The following is a 12157-nucleotide window of genomic DNA, read 5'->3' as shown; positions in this document are numbered from 1 at the left end:
TCTGACTTGATGAAGATAAATTTAAAAATAAAATCCCTTTATCTGAAGGGGCACATTCTGACAAACACAGTCCATTGCCCTAATCTCACTGCCGTTAAAGAAAGCTCAACGTTTTGAAGAATTCATTGTGGCCGGAAAGAACAGCTTTATTAACATTACTTACATCTGTTTTCGGACCATTTTCGAGATCGTTCGCCGTTTCAGCTGAGAGCGGTACTTTTAATGTGCAAATGGAATTGACTGATCTGGTATGTAATCCCCGCCTTACAGACGAACCTTATTTCGTTAAAACTGTGCAGGACATTATTTTCCTGAGGTAGAGTTTCCACGTCTCCATAGTGAGTCTGCAAACATGATAAACTATTTCGATCAACGTAGGTGTGTGAGAGACGTTTTTCGATTATCGAACCAAATGAGTTACGATTACGTGGTAACCTGAGAGTAAATATTTGTTTTACTGTCGCCGTCTGTCCGTATTCAGACAATTTGTACCAGACATAATTATAATACTTACGTCTTCAGCGCGCCAAAAATAAATAATACTGAAATTTTGTTTCGTTTCTCATTTGAGAAATGAAAGCAAGTCATCTTCAGTGTGGCAGCATTGTCGTCTAAATACATTCCGTTCGCCGTTTAGCTCTCTTCCCCCTCCTCCGGCTCAAACAGCTCGGCGTGGCAGCGGGGAAAGTACGCAGTTAGACGGAGTGCTATGGGACGTCTCACTAGATGAGTTCTTGGCCACCCCTAGGTTAAGATTTACATCTTAGATCCCCTACTTATTATACAATTTTTGCTTGTTTAGGCACGAACTACCTTCTCCCAAAATATGGAGAGCAAAGACCTTGCAGTACAATAGGTCCACTGTCAGAACAATCTTCGCTTGTAACTCAACTTTCGACTCGGTCGTTTCCGGACCAGGGTCACTTACCCTAAATTGATCCATTTGCTCTTCCCCATCATCCCCCTGTCCGCAGCTCGTTGTCTCGCGATAGCGACATCTCTCGCTTCCGGATCACAGGGTTCCGGGTTCGATTCCCGGCGGGATCTGGGATTTCCTCCTGCCTCGAAATGACTGGGTGTTGTTTTGTCGTCCTCCTCCTCCTCCTCATCATCATCATTCATCCCCATTACGGTCGGTGGAAGGGAATGGCAAACCACCTCCGCTAGGACCTTGCCTAGTACGGCGGTGCGGGTCTCCCGCAACGTCCCCTACGCTCTGTCAAGGAGTATAGGACCTCATGTTCATCATCATCCCTCAAAGTTTTTAACATCATCACAGAGAGACCTCGTATAATGCAGACTACATCACTAGATGTCATGAGCGGCGGATCTGGTAGCATAAAAGGAGGGGGGTACTAGGAGGTCAGTAGAGAAGTGGTAAGACCAAACTGCCTCGGTCAAGAGCGCTCAGTCATGTTTGGTTTGTGGGGCGCCCAACTGCGCGATCGTTAGCGCCCGTTTTCTCAGAGTCCAATTGTTTTCACAGTCCAGTCGAGCCACTGTCACGAATGAGGAGGATGATGAAATGATGAGGACAACACAAACGTCCAGTCCCCAGGCAGAGGCAATTCCCAGCTGGGCGGGAAATCGAACCTGGGACCCTGTAATCCAGAGGTAGCAACGCTAGCCAAAAGACCACGAGCTGCAGATGGAGAGCTCAATGACTTCGAACACGGACTAGTCACTGGATGTCACCTGAATAACAATTCCATCACACACACTTTAACCCTTCCGCAGCTGAGCCACTCCACTGTTAGTAATGTGATTGTGAAGTGGAAATATGACGGAAAAGTCATGTGTAAGCGAAAACCAGAGAGACCACATGACCTGATAGTCAGATACCGAAGAGTATTTCGGAGAGTGGTTGCTAGAAACGCTTAAAATCAGTGGAAGGAATCGCTTTTTAGTTCCGAAGTGCTACCAGAAGTCCAACTGGAGCAATGACTGTGCATTGGACGTTAAGAAGAATGGTGTGCAATGATCTAGCATCTCCTCGAGATCCACACATTTCTCTAGTCAGTACTAAGGGACCCTTGAGTTGGTGTAAAAGGCAACGTCAATGGACACTGGAGGAGTGGAGTGGTTTGGAGTGACGAATCAGGCTATAACCTGCGGCAGTCCGATGGAAGATTTTGGGTTTGGCAAATGGCTGCACAACGTTAACTCCCATCGTGTGTAGTGCCACCAGCGAGAACATAGGAGCTGATGTTACCTTATTGGGTCCCCTTATTGCACTTAAGTCAACGCTAAAATCGGCATGATTTGAATACGTTTTACAGCATTTTGTACTGCTTACAGTAGACGAATAGACTGGAGACGATGATTATATCGTCGTGTGAGCAATTCATAAAGCAGCATCTTTGCGTCAATGGTTTCTGTAAGATAACTGTTGTGTACATAGTTCCGCATAGTCAGCGCATACACAACTTCCCCACTAGAGCGCGCCCCGCTAAGCACAACAGTGCAGGGGCAGCGCTCGTCCATCTCCGCACTACGAGATGGCGCTGCCTTAGAGACAGACCAAAATCTGCTGCTGCCGATCCGCGCAGTGATACCTGAACGCATGAGGTATTATAACGAGTGTACAGACCTCCGATTAGTCAGTCTGCATTTGTCTGCACCAGTCTGTACTAGTCTGCATTAGTCTGTACCAGTCTATAGCCAAGTTTCAGTCTGCACCTAATGATATTCCTGTACATAGCCATGAAGATAAGTGTACAGACACTTTGTCAGGTATCAGAGATATGTGAGAATAAGATTAACATACCAAGACCAAAGGAACTTCAGACTGTCAATTGTAAATAGCATCCAGAATCAAGTTACGTAATGTTTATGCTTGTTATTATTTTAATAAATGTGTGTGAAAATTAATCAATTTCCGTTTAAAGATGGTCACAGTCAATCTGCTACTCTTAGCGTGCAAGTGGCATTTCTATCGTCTGCCTAACGGCAGAAGATAAACACGCCACGACAAGACCACGAGACACATTGCTGACACTCGCCTACTTCCTTAGAGCGACAAGTCAAATAATCTGATGGTGTGTGTACCGAAGGTCTTCCAGTAGGCACACCACAGTAACGTTGTTGAAATGGACTGGGTTAACTAGAGCCGCGGCCTGAACCTAGCGTCCAGCGTAACACCTTTGAGATGAGCTAGAAAGCCGACTTCGCTCCAGACCCCAGCGTCTTGCATCGGTACCATCTCTGGTTTCGGCTCTTGAGGAAGAATGGGCCGCCTTTCCTCCACAGACATTCAGATGTCTCACAGGAAGTGTGCCCAGCTCAGCTTCAGTTTTGATAAAGACGAAGAGTGGACACAAATTCAGTAATAGGTGTGGGACCCTTGTGATCGGGAGGCGTAGCAGCTTTCGTCACAACTCTTTTCTGCAAACAGTGCTGCCGCATTGTCTCGAAGTTTCGACGCCTGTTTCCATGTCTTCCTAGCGCTCGTTTCATGTGACTGCTGTCCACTGACCATATCAAAAAAAATGGTTCAAATGGCTCTGAGCACTATGGGACTTAACTTCTGAGGTCATCAGTCCCCTAGAACTTAGAACTACTTAAACCTAACTAACCTAAGGACAGCACACAACACCCAGCCATCACGAGGCAGAGAAAATCCCTGACCCCGCCGGGAATCGAACCCGGGAACCCGGGCGTGGGAAGCGAGAACGCTACCACACGACCACGAGATGCGGGCGCTGACCATATCACAAAGCCAGTGGGAGAGCTCACTGCTGTGGCACTACAGACGCCTTCGCAATCGTAACGCGTTATTTTCCTCACTAAAGCGAGCAAAATACGCGACGTATCAATTTCCAGTGGGAAAAACGAGAAGCAAATATCAAATGAAAACAGTAATTTCGCTGCGCGTTCCGGTTTAAAAGTACCATATACAACTCGTTGGTCGGAATGATCGACTTTTCATTTGGCTCCTTGTTGACGCCACCGCGGAAAAACAAAAGTAACGCGCAGCGCATTCGACAAAACAATTGAGACAGCCAAACCGAGAGAGAGATGTCGCTTCGACTACTCTATTTGCAATGTCAACGCAATTGTTTTCAATATGGCTTTTATTGCTCTCTAAATGGGATGTCATTTTTGTTTTATTTCCGTCGGAACAGAACTGGCTTTTGTTACCACAGCTCTGAAATCCAGATAATTTCCCGAAGAAGATTTTGCGGCACGCTGGGTACGTCAATTGAAATTTTTGTAGTCCGTAGCTGTTAAACGCTTCAATAGTCTCTGGAAGGAGATATATTTCGTCGCTAAATTTGTCACCGGAGATTTAGCTCTGTTTGTTGGGACTTTTCGATAGATTCTTCCATCAAAGCCTTCACGGAAGTAGTGCAATATGTAACATTCACGACGGTTTGGCGGCAGTACACTTCATTGGAGTGGGCTGGTCATTCATCTGTGGCACTAAATACAAAAATTCCTGTGGTTGCTGTTGCATATTGAGTGACACCGAATCGGAGGATCAGTATCTAGTTTTTACTCTACTGAATACCTTGCGGCGTTCATTGAAAGGTATGTGGGAACATGGGAGTAGCGAGTGGTGCGTGCTTCGTTTACTCCATGCAAGTGCAGCGGACGTTAGATATACGTTTTTACTCTTTGACTTGTTTTCCGAGTTTGGAAAATAAAGTATTTTTTGCAAGGCTGTATGTGGGTTTAATTTTTTGCCTACAGATACATATTCTGCAAGAGATTAACCCCCAACCCCTCCAAAATAAAGTAAGTCGTAACAGAATGTACACTTAGCACAAAAAGTAGCGATGGCTGAAATTTGATTTTCCCGCCATGTCACACAGGATTCAGTCACATCACAGTGTGTAGCGTACTGCCCATAAAATTAAAGTACACTTACAGATGTTAGTCCTTGCTTTCCAGAAACATCACCTCAGTCTTTGAATGGACTTAACTATTACCATTCGTATTCCTGTTTCATACAGGTGTTGACCACGTGGGAAGCCTCCGAGCATCTTTCTAGACATGTGCAAATGTTGATTTAGTGTATTTTGTGATACAAAACACAAGTCGGGGTTGTGCTCCAATTTTTCCGCATTTTCTGAAAGTGCTCTTGTTTCTTGCATCAGATATAAGGTTTAGATTTATCTCTCCAGCTCATTATACATCTCCGTTTTGATCACTGTATTGTTAGGACTTCTTCTGACCACTTAAGAAGGTTTACCCACATGACTGTTATTGACAGCCTTTCAACGTTTATGGTGATACTATGGGTTCGCTTTCGGTACCGGTATTCACTAAACAGACGTCTTGTATGTCACTGCAAATAGTGTGTTACACGTCCATAAACATGATGAAGTGTGGCTCCTAGTAGTTCATATCCCGGTATTCTCCCTCTTGACTTCAGTTTGAGATCGCTGTTCACACGAGTCTCTTGAATGGCGACTATGTCAGTCTTGTTGCCTTCAAGGATATTTGATGCGTGGCCACGTTTTGATTCACTATACTTAACAGACAAATGCGAAGACAGAGTCCGATGTTTCTTGTCTGATGGTTCTGATATATGCGTATGATAACCAGGAGATCTCTCTCTCTCTCTCTCTCTCTCTCTCTCTCTCTCTCTCTCTCGCTCACACACACGCACACACTCACACACATAAACACACACAAGGAGAGAGAGAGAGAAGTATTGCACACACATTTCACAATAGGCAATACTGTTCCGTAATTGTAAACAACATTCTAAACATAACATGAAGTAAACAAGTGTTCGTATTCTTAGCGCAGTAATAAAATCAGATTGCAGAAAGCAGAAAAACAGATCTAAAGCCAAAATAACGAACAAGAACACATTTAGAGCAGCATAAACAGAATTTGGCAGTAGAAATTTGAATTATTGTTATGTTGTATAAAATCAAGAATGTGCCATAATTGTTTATAATCTCAATGTACAGGGTCTAATATAGAAAGGTAACTAGCGTGAACCCAAACATGTATGTACACTCTACACAAAAAAACACGCACCACGAAAGGATTATCTGAATGGGAGAAAATCGAGATATTATGCCAAATTCTATCCAATAGGCGCGTTATATCGTCAAAATCTTGATCTCGTTGGAGAGACCTTCGTCTACATCTACTTGGATACTCTGGAAATCACATTTAAATGCCTGGCAGAGGGTTCATCGAACCACCTTCACAGTTCTCTATTATTCGAATCTCGTATAGCGTGCGGAAAGAATGGACACCTATATCTTTCCGTACGAGTTCTGATTTCCCTTATTTTATCGTGGTGACCGTTCCTCTCTATGTAGGTCGGTGTCAACAAAATATTTTCGCATTCGGAGGAGAAAATTGTTGATTGGAATTTCGTGAGAAGATCCCTTCGCTGCGAAAAACGTCTTTCTTTTAATGATTTCCAGCCCAAATCCTGTGTCATTTGTGTGACTCTCTCACCCATATTTCTCGGTAGTACAAAACGTGCTGCCTTTCTTTGAACTTTTTCGATGTACTCCGTCAGTTCTATCTGATAAGGATCCCACACCGCGCAGCAGTATTCTAAAAGAGGACGGATAAGCGTAGTGTAGGCAGTCTCCTTAGTAGGTCTGTTACATTTTCTAAGTGTCCTGCCAATAAAACGCAGCCTTTGGTTAGCCTTCCCCACAACATTTTCTATGTGTTCTTTCCAATTTAAGTTGTTCGTAATTGTAATACCTAGGTATTTAGTTGAATTTACGGCCTTAAGATTAGACTGATTTACCGTGTAACCGAAGTTTAAATAGTTCCTTTTAGCACTCATGTGGATGACCTCACACTTTTCGTTATTTAGGGTCAACTGCCACTTTTCACACCATTCAGATATTTTTTCTAAATCGTTTTGCAGTATGTTTTGATCTTCTGATGACTTTATTAGTCGTAAACGGCAGCGCCGTCTTCAAACAACTGAAGACGGCTACTCAGATTGTCTCCCAAATCGTTCTGAACAGCAAAGGGCCTATAACACTACCTTGAGGAACGCCAGAAATCACTTCTGTTTTACTCGACGACTTTCCGTCAGTTATTACGAACTGTGACGTCTCCGACAGGAAATCACAAACCCAGTCACATAACTGAGTCGATATTCCATAAGCACGCAATTTCACTACGAGCCGCTTGTGTGGTACAGTATCAAAAGCCATCCAGAAATACAGAATCGATCTGAAACCCCTTGTCAATAGCACTCAACAGTTCATGTGAATAAAGAGCAAGTTGTGTTTCACAGGAACGATGTTTTCTAAACCCATGTTGACTGTGTGTCAATAGATCGTTTTCCTCGAAGTAATTCATAATGTTCGAACACAATATATGTTCTAAAATCCTGCTGCATATCGATGTTAACGATATGGCCTGTAATTTAGTGGATTACTCCTACTACCTTTCTTGAATATTGGTGTGTCCTGTGCAGCTTTCCAGTCTTTGAGAACGGATCTTTCGTCGGATGAATGGTTTTATATGATCGTTCAGTATGGAGTTAATGGATCAGTATACTCCGAAAGTAACCTAATTGGTATACAGTCTGGACCAGAAGACTTGCTTTTATGAAGTGGTTAAGTTACGTCACTACTCCGAGGATATTTACTTCTACGTTACTCATGTTGCCAGCTGTTCTCGATTCGAATGCTGGAATATTTACTTCGTCTTCTTTTGTGAAGGCATTTCGGAAGGCTGTATTTAGTAACTCTGCTTTGGCAGCACTGTCTTCGAAAGTATCTCCATTGCTATCGCGCAGAGAAAGCATTGGTTGTTTCTTGCTGCTTACATACTTCACATACGACCGGAATCTCTGGATTTTCTGCAAGGTTTCGAGAAAATGTTTCGTTGTGGAAACTGTTATAAGCATCTCGCATTGAAGTCCGTGCTAAATTTCGAGCTTCTGTAAAAGATCGCCAATCTTGGGTATTTTGCGTCTGTTTAAATTTATCATGTTTGTTTCGTTGTTTCTGCAACAGTGTTCTAAGCTGTTTTGTGTACCAAGGAGGATCAGCTCCGTCGTTTGTTAATTCATGCGGTATAAATGTCTCGCAAGCCACATCTGGTCTACACTTATATTATTAATTTGGAACGAGTGAAAAAGCGTCAAGAAAAGTTTTATCTGCTTCTTTGAATAGGCATATTTTTCGCTTATTTTTCAAGGATTTGGGGATTACAATATTCAACCTCGCTACGACAACTCTGTGTTCACTAATCCCTGAATCGATTCTGATGCTCGTTATAAACTCAGGATTATTTGTTGTTAAGAGGCCAAGAGAGTTTTCACAGCCGTTTACTATTCACGTAGGCTCATGAACTAACTGCTCGAAATAATTTTCAGAGAATGCGTTTAGCACAATTTCGGATGATATTTTATGCGTACCTCCGGAATTAAACATGTATTTTCGCCTACATATCGAGGGTAAATTAAAGTCACCACCAACTATTATCGTACCTGCCCATTTCCCTACAGACGTACGCAATTAGGAAGAGATACGATGACCTTGCTGGTCAAGGAAGGGTTTGGAAGCATGAACACAAACAGTAGAAACTCTGGCAGCGTGAGGCCGGCCATTACCTTGTTGAGACGTAAACCAATAATAGTTTGCCGTGAAGGCCAAGGGAGTGGAGTATTGTCGACGCACCGCTGTGCTGTAAGGGAGGTGCGGATGATAACCAAAGGAGTCCTGCTATGAAAGGAAATGGCACCCCAGAGCATCACTCTTGGTTGAAGGCCGTACGACGGGCGATAGTCAAGTTGGTATCCAATTGCTGTCCATGGCGTCTCCGAAAATGTCTTCAGCGTGGAATCTTATTCACTCGAGTAGTATAGTCATCAGTGATGAGTTACGCTTCGAACTGAGCCCTGATAACGAGCGAGGACGTGTCTGGAGACACCCCAGGCAGTTGTGAGATGCCAACCTGTCACCCGTCATACGGCCTTACAGTCAGGAGTGATGGTCTGGGGTGCCGTTTCCTTTCACAGCAGGAGCCCTTGGGTTATCATCCGAGGCACCCTTACAGCACAGCGGTATGTCGACGATATTCTATGCCTCGTTTTTCTTACCTTCATGGCAAGCCATCGTGGACATTTCAGCAAGACAATACCAGCCCAGAGGGCTGACAGCTACCAGTGCTTGTCTTCGTGCTGGACAAATCCTACATTTACCAACAAGGTTCCTGGATCTCTCCCCAAATGAGAACGCTTGGAGCATAATGGACAAGGTCCTCTAACGATCTCCGGATTTTGACTGGGTCAGTTGGACAGAATTTGGCACAATATCCGTCAGGAGGACATCCAACAACTCTATCAATCTGTCAAACACGAATAACTGCTTGAGTAAGGTCCAGAGGTGGACCAACGCGTTATTGACTTCCTCAATTTGTGAAGTTTCTTCTCTTGAATTAATCATCTAATTTTTCTTAAATTGCAATCATTTGTTTTTCTGTGCATGCACATCGTACCTACTGATTTCTGTTGCGTTAGAATCATTTCTTCGTTACACTTGGTTTTATTTTTAATGTATTTAACGTCACTGATGATGCCTTTCAAAATATTAAAGCGAAACGCGAATGCCACGAAAAATTTTCGATTTGCGCAATATTATATAGACAGATTTGACGTGAAAATTATTAACATAATGTTGTTCAAGGTATCTAAGTCCATGTATCTAACGGTTAAATAATATGTATTTGTTTTACAACACGCGTTTCGCTTACTTCATTTGACTGTCAGTGGTATAATTTTTGTGTGACTTCCGTTTACATCTGAAATTGTTCTTCGCTCACATTTTCCAGGTATTCCAGCACTGGCACGCAGGTTCGTGGGCTATGTATTTCTTGACGTAAAAAATCATCGCACCACTGGTGTTTCTTTGCATTTTCCTGGCTAACAATTCTTCGGGAAGGCTGAAGGATAATTCGGTGATTGACATATTATTTTCTGTCCAATTCGCGATCTTACCTCCAAGATCACGAATTGGGCAGAAAATAATACGCACTACTTTTAATTCAGTCAACGTTCCAGGTAATCAGAATATAGCAAAACGAAAGTTGTACACAGATAAGCCAAAACACTATGACCAATTCCCACCCCGAGGTCGGATGCAGCTTTGTGACGTTTCAGACACGTGACGCGCTATGAAAAGTATGTAAGTCCAGCAGAAGCGGATGGGGGATCACCCTAGCGAAGGTATGGGCTACAAATGGGGAAATCCACTCAGATAAGTGACTTCGTCAAAGAACAGATTATTATTACACAAAGCCTGTGAACGAGTGTCTCGGAAATGGCGAAGCTGGTAGAATGTTCACGTGTCATGGCATCTACGGAAAGAGGTAGATGGACCGTGAAACTACCACTGGGAGCTAAATGGTTGGACGTCCACGACTCTTCACAGAACGTGGGGTTCGGAGGCTTGTCTGCTCTGTAAAATCGGATAGATGGCGATCTGTGGCAGTTCTGCGGAAAGAGCACAATGCTAGTGCACGAACGTGTCGGGTACACCGTGCATCGAACATTGTTGAACATGAAGCTCCACAGCAGACCACTCCTATGTGTTCACACGTTGACACAACGAAGTCGTCAGTTATGACAGCAGTGGCCACGGGACCATCGGGATTCGATTGTCAGTCAATGTCAACGAGTCAGCTCTTCGGATGAATCTAATTATTGTTGCATTAGCTCGATGGTCGTCTCCACAAACGCCGTCATCGACGTGAACAGCGTCTCGAAACGTGCAGCGCGCCACGGACGCAGGCTAGCTGGAGTAGTATTATGCTATGGGAGACGTTCTCCTGCCCTTGCATAGGACCTGTAGTAGCAATCGAAAATACGCTGACAGCTGCGAATCAACTGCTTCCTTTCATGCTTAACTTGACGACGAAGTCATTTTTCAGCAGCCTAACTGTGTGTGTCTCGGCTACAGAACCGTACTACAGTGGTTTGAGGAGCATTATATTGAACTCACGTTGATGTCTCGGAAACCAAATTCGCCTGATGTAAATTCTATGGAACCCATCTGGATCGCTATTGGGCGCCATCACCGCGTAAGGAAATCGGCGGCCCCATATTTACGCAAATTGCATGACCTATCCGTAGACATCTAATCTCATACGCCTTCAGAAACCTACCAACAAACTGTCGCATCCGTGATGAGCAGAATCAGTGATGCATTTTGTTCCAAAGACGGACAAACAAGCTGTTAAGCAGGTGGCCATAATGTTTTGGCTCAACAGTGTACATCCAGTGAGCTTTTGGCATTACTTCAGGAATATTACGAGAAGAAATTAGACAGTTACGCTACTAAAGCTGTAACTTACGAAGTCCTGTCAAAAACTGAGATTGAGGAGGCTCCTAAACATCCGTTTGCTTATTTAAAACTGTATGAATGGCAGGCTAAAATGTCTGTTCTTGACGCACTGTGGGATGGCGACGGTAATGAAAGGAGAACTAGGGCAGAACGTTATGTTGTACTTCTGGTTTCGTGGTGTTAACTTTATGCTCTCTATTCATTCCCTTGAATTCCCATTCGTCAGTTCTTGTTTACAACCTCGCAATGATGGTCTGAGGATCACTTGAAAACAGTCTACAGGCATTACTTATAATCATAAGTCCACCTGTTGACATCTCAGCTCAAACTCATGAAAAATTCTGTACTTAATGCATTACTGTTTTTATCAAAAAACTATTGCCATATGGTTTTGAGTCTAAATCACTTTCCTTCTGTAGCTGTTTCACTATTCTCTTTACTTTACTGCCTTCGCGAATATTTTCCCGCTATTTTACTTTATTTCAATGGCAAAATAAAAAATGAGTCAGAAGCAGAAGTTGATCCAAAAATAGAAAGTTTAATTAAACAATTTAAAAGTAATCATGTAACATTTTTAAAGCAACTAAAGCATATATTGATTATAAAGGTAGAAGAATAGTAGATTATTTGCTGGATGTAAAGCTGTTTTTATTTAAAAAATATTTTTGATTTCTGTTTTTTACATTAATTACAGCTTTTTATTTTTAATTCCTTTTGGTAAATCGATATAAGAAGATTCAGTAATTTGTTTGTGTCTATTAACACTTCTTTGTAAACTATTTATATAAAATAAAGGCCATCCAGATTTTTCCTTTACCTTTATTCCATTTCAGTTAATAGTTTATTCACCGATCTTTCATAATAATATT

This window comes from Schistocerca piceifrons, chromosome 6 (assembly GCF_021461385.2).
Source record: "Schistocerca piceifrons isolate TAMUIC-IGC-003096 chromosome 6, iqSchPice1.1, whole genome shotgun sequence".
NCBI classification, from domain to species: Eukaryota; Metazoa; Arthropoda; class Insecta; order Orthoptera; family Acrididae; genus Schistocerca; species Schistocerca piceifrons.
Note: the sequence above shows the minus strand (reverse complement) of the source record.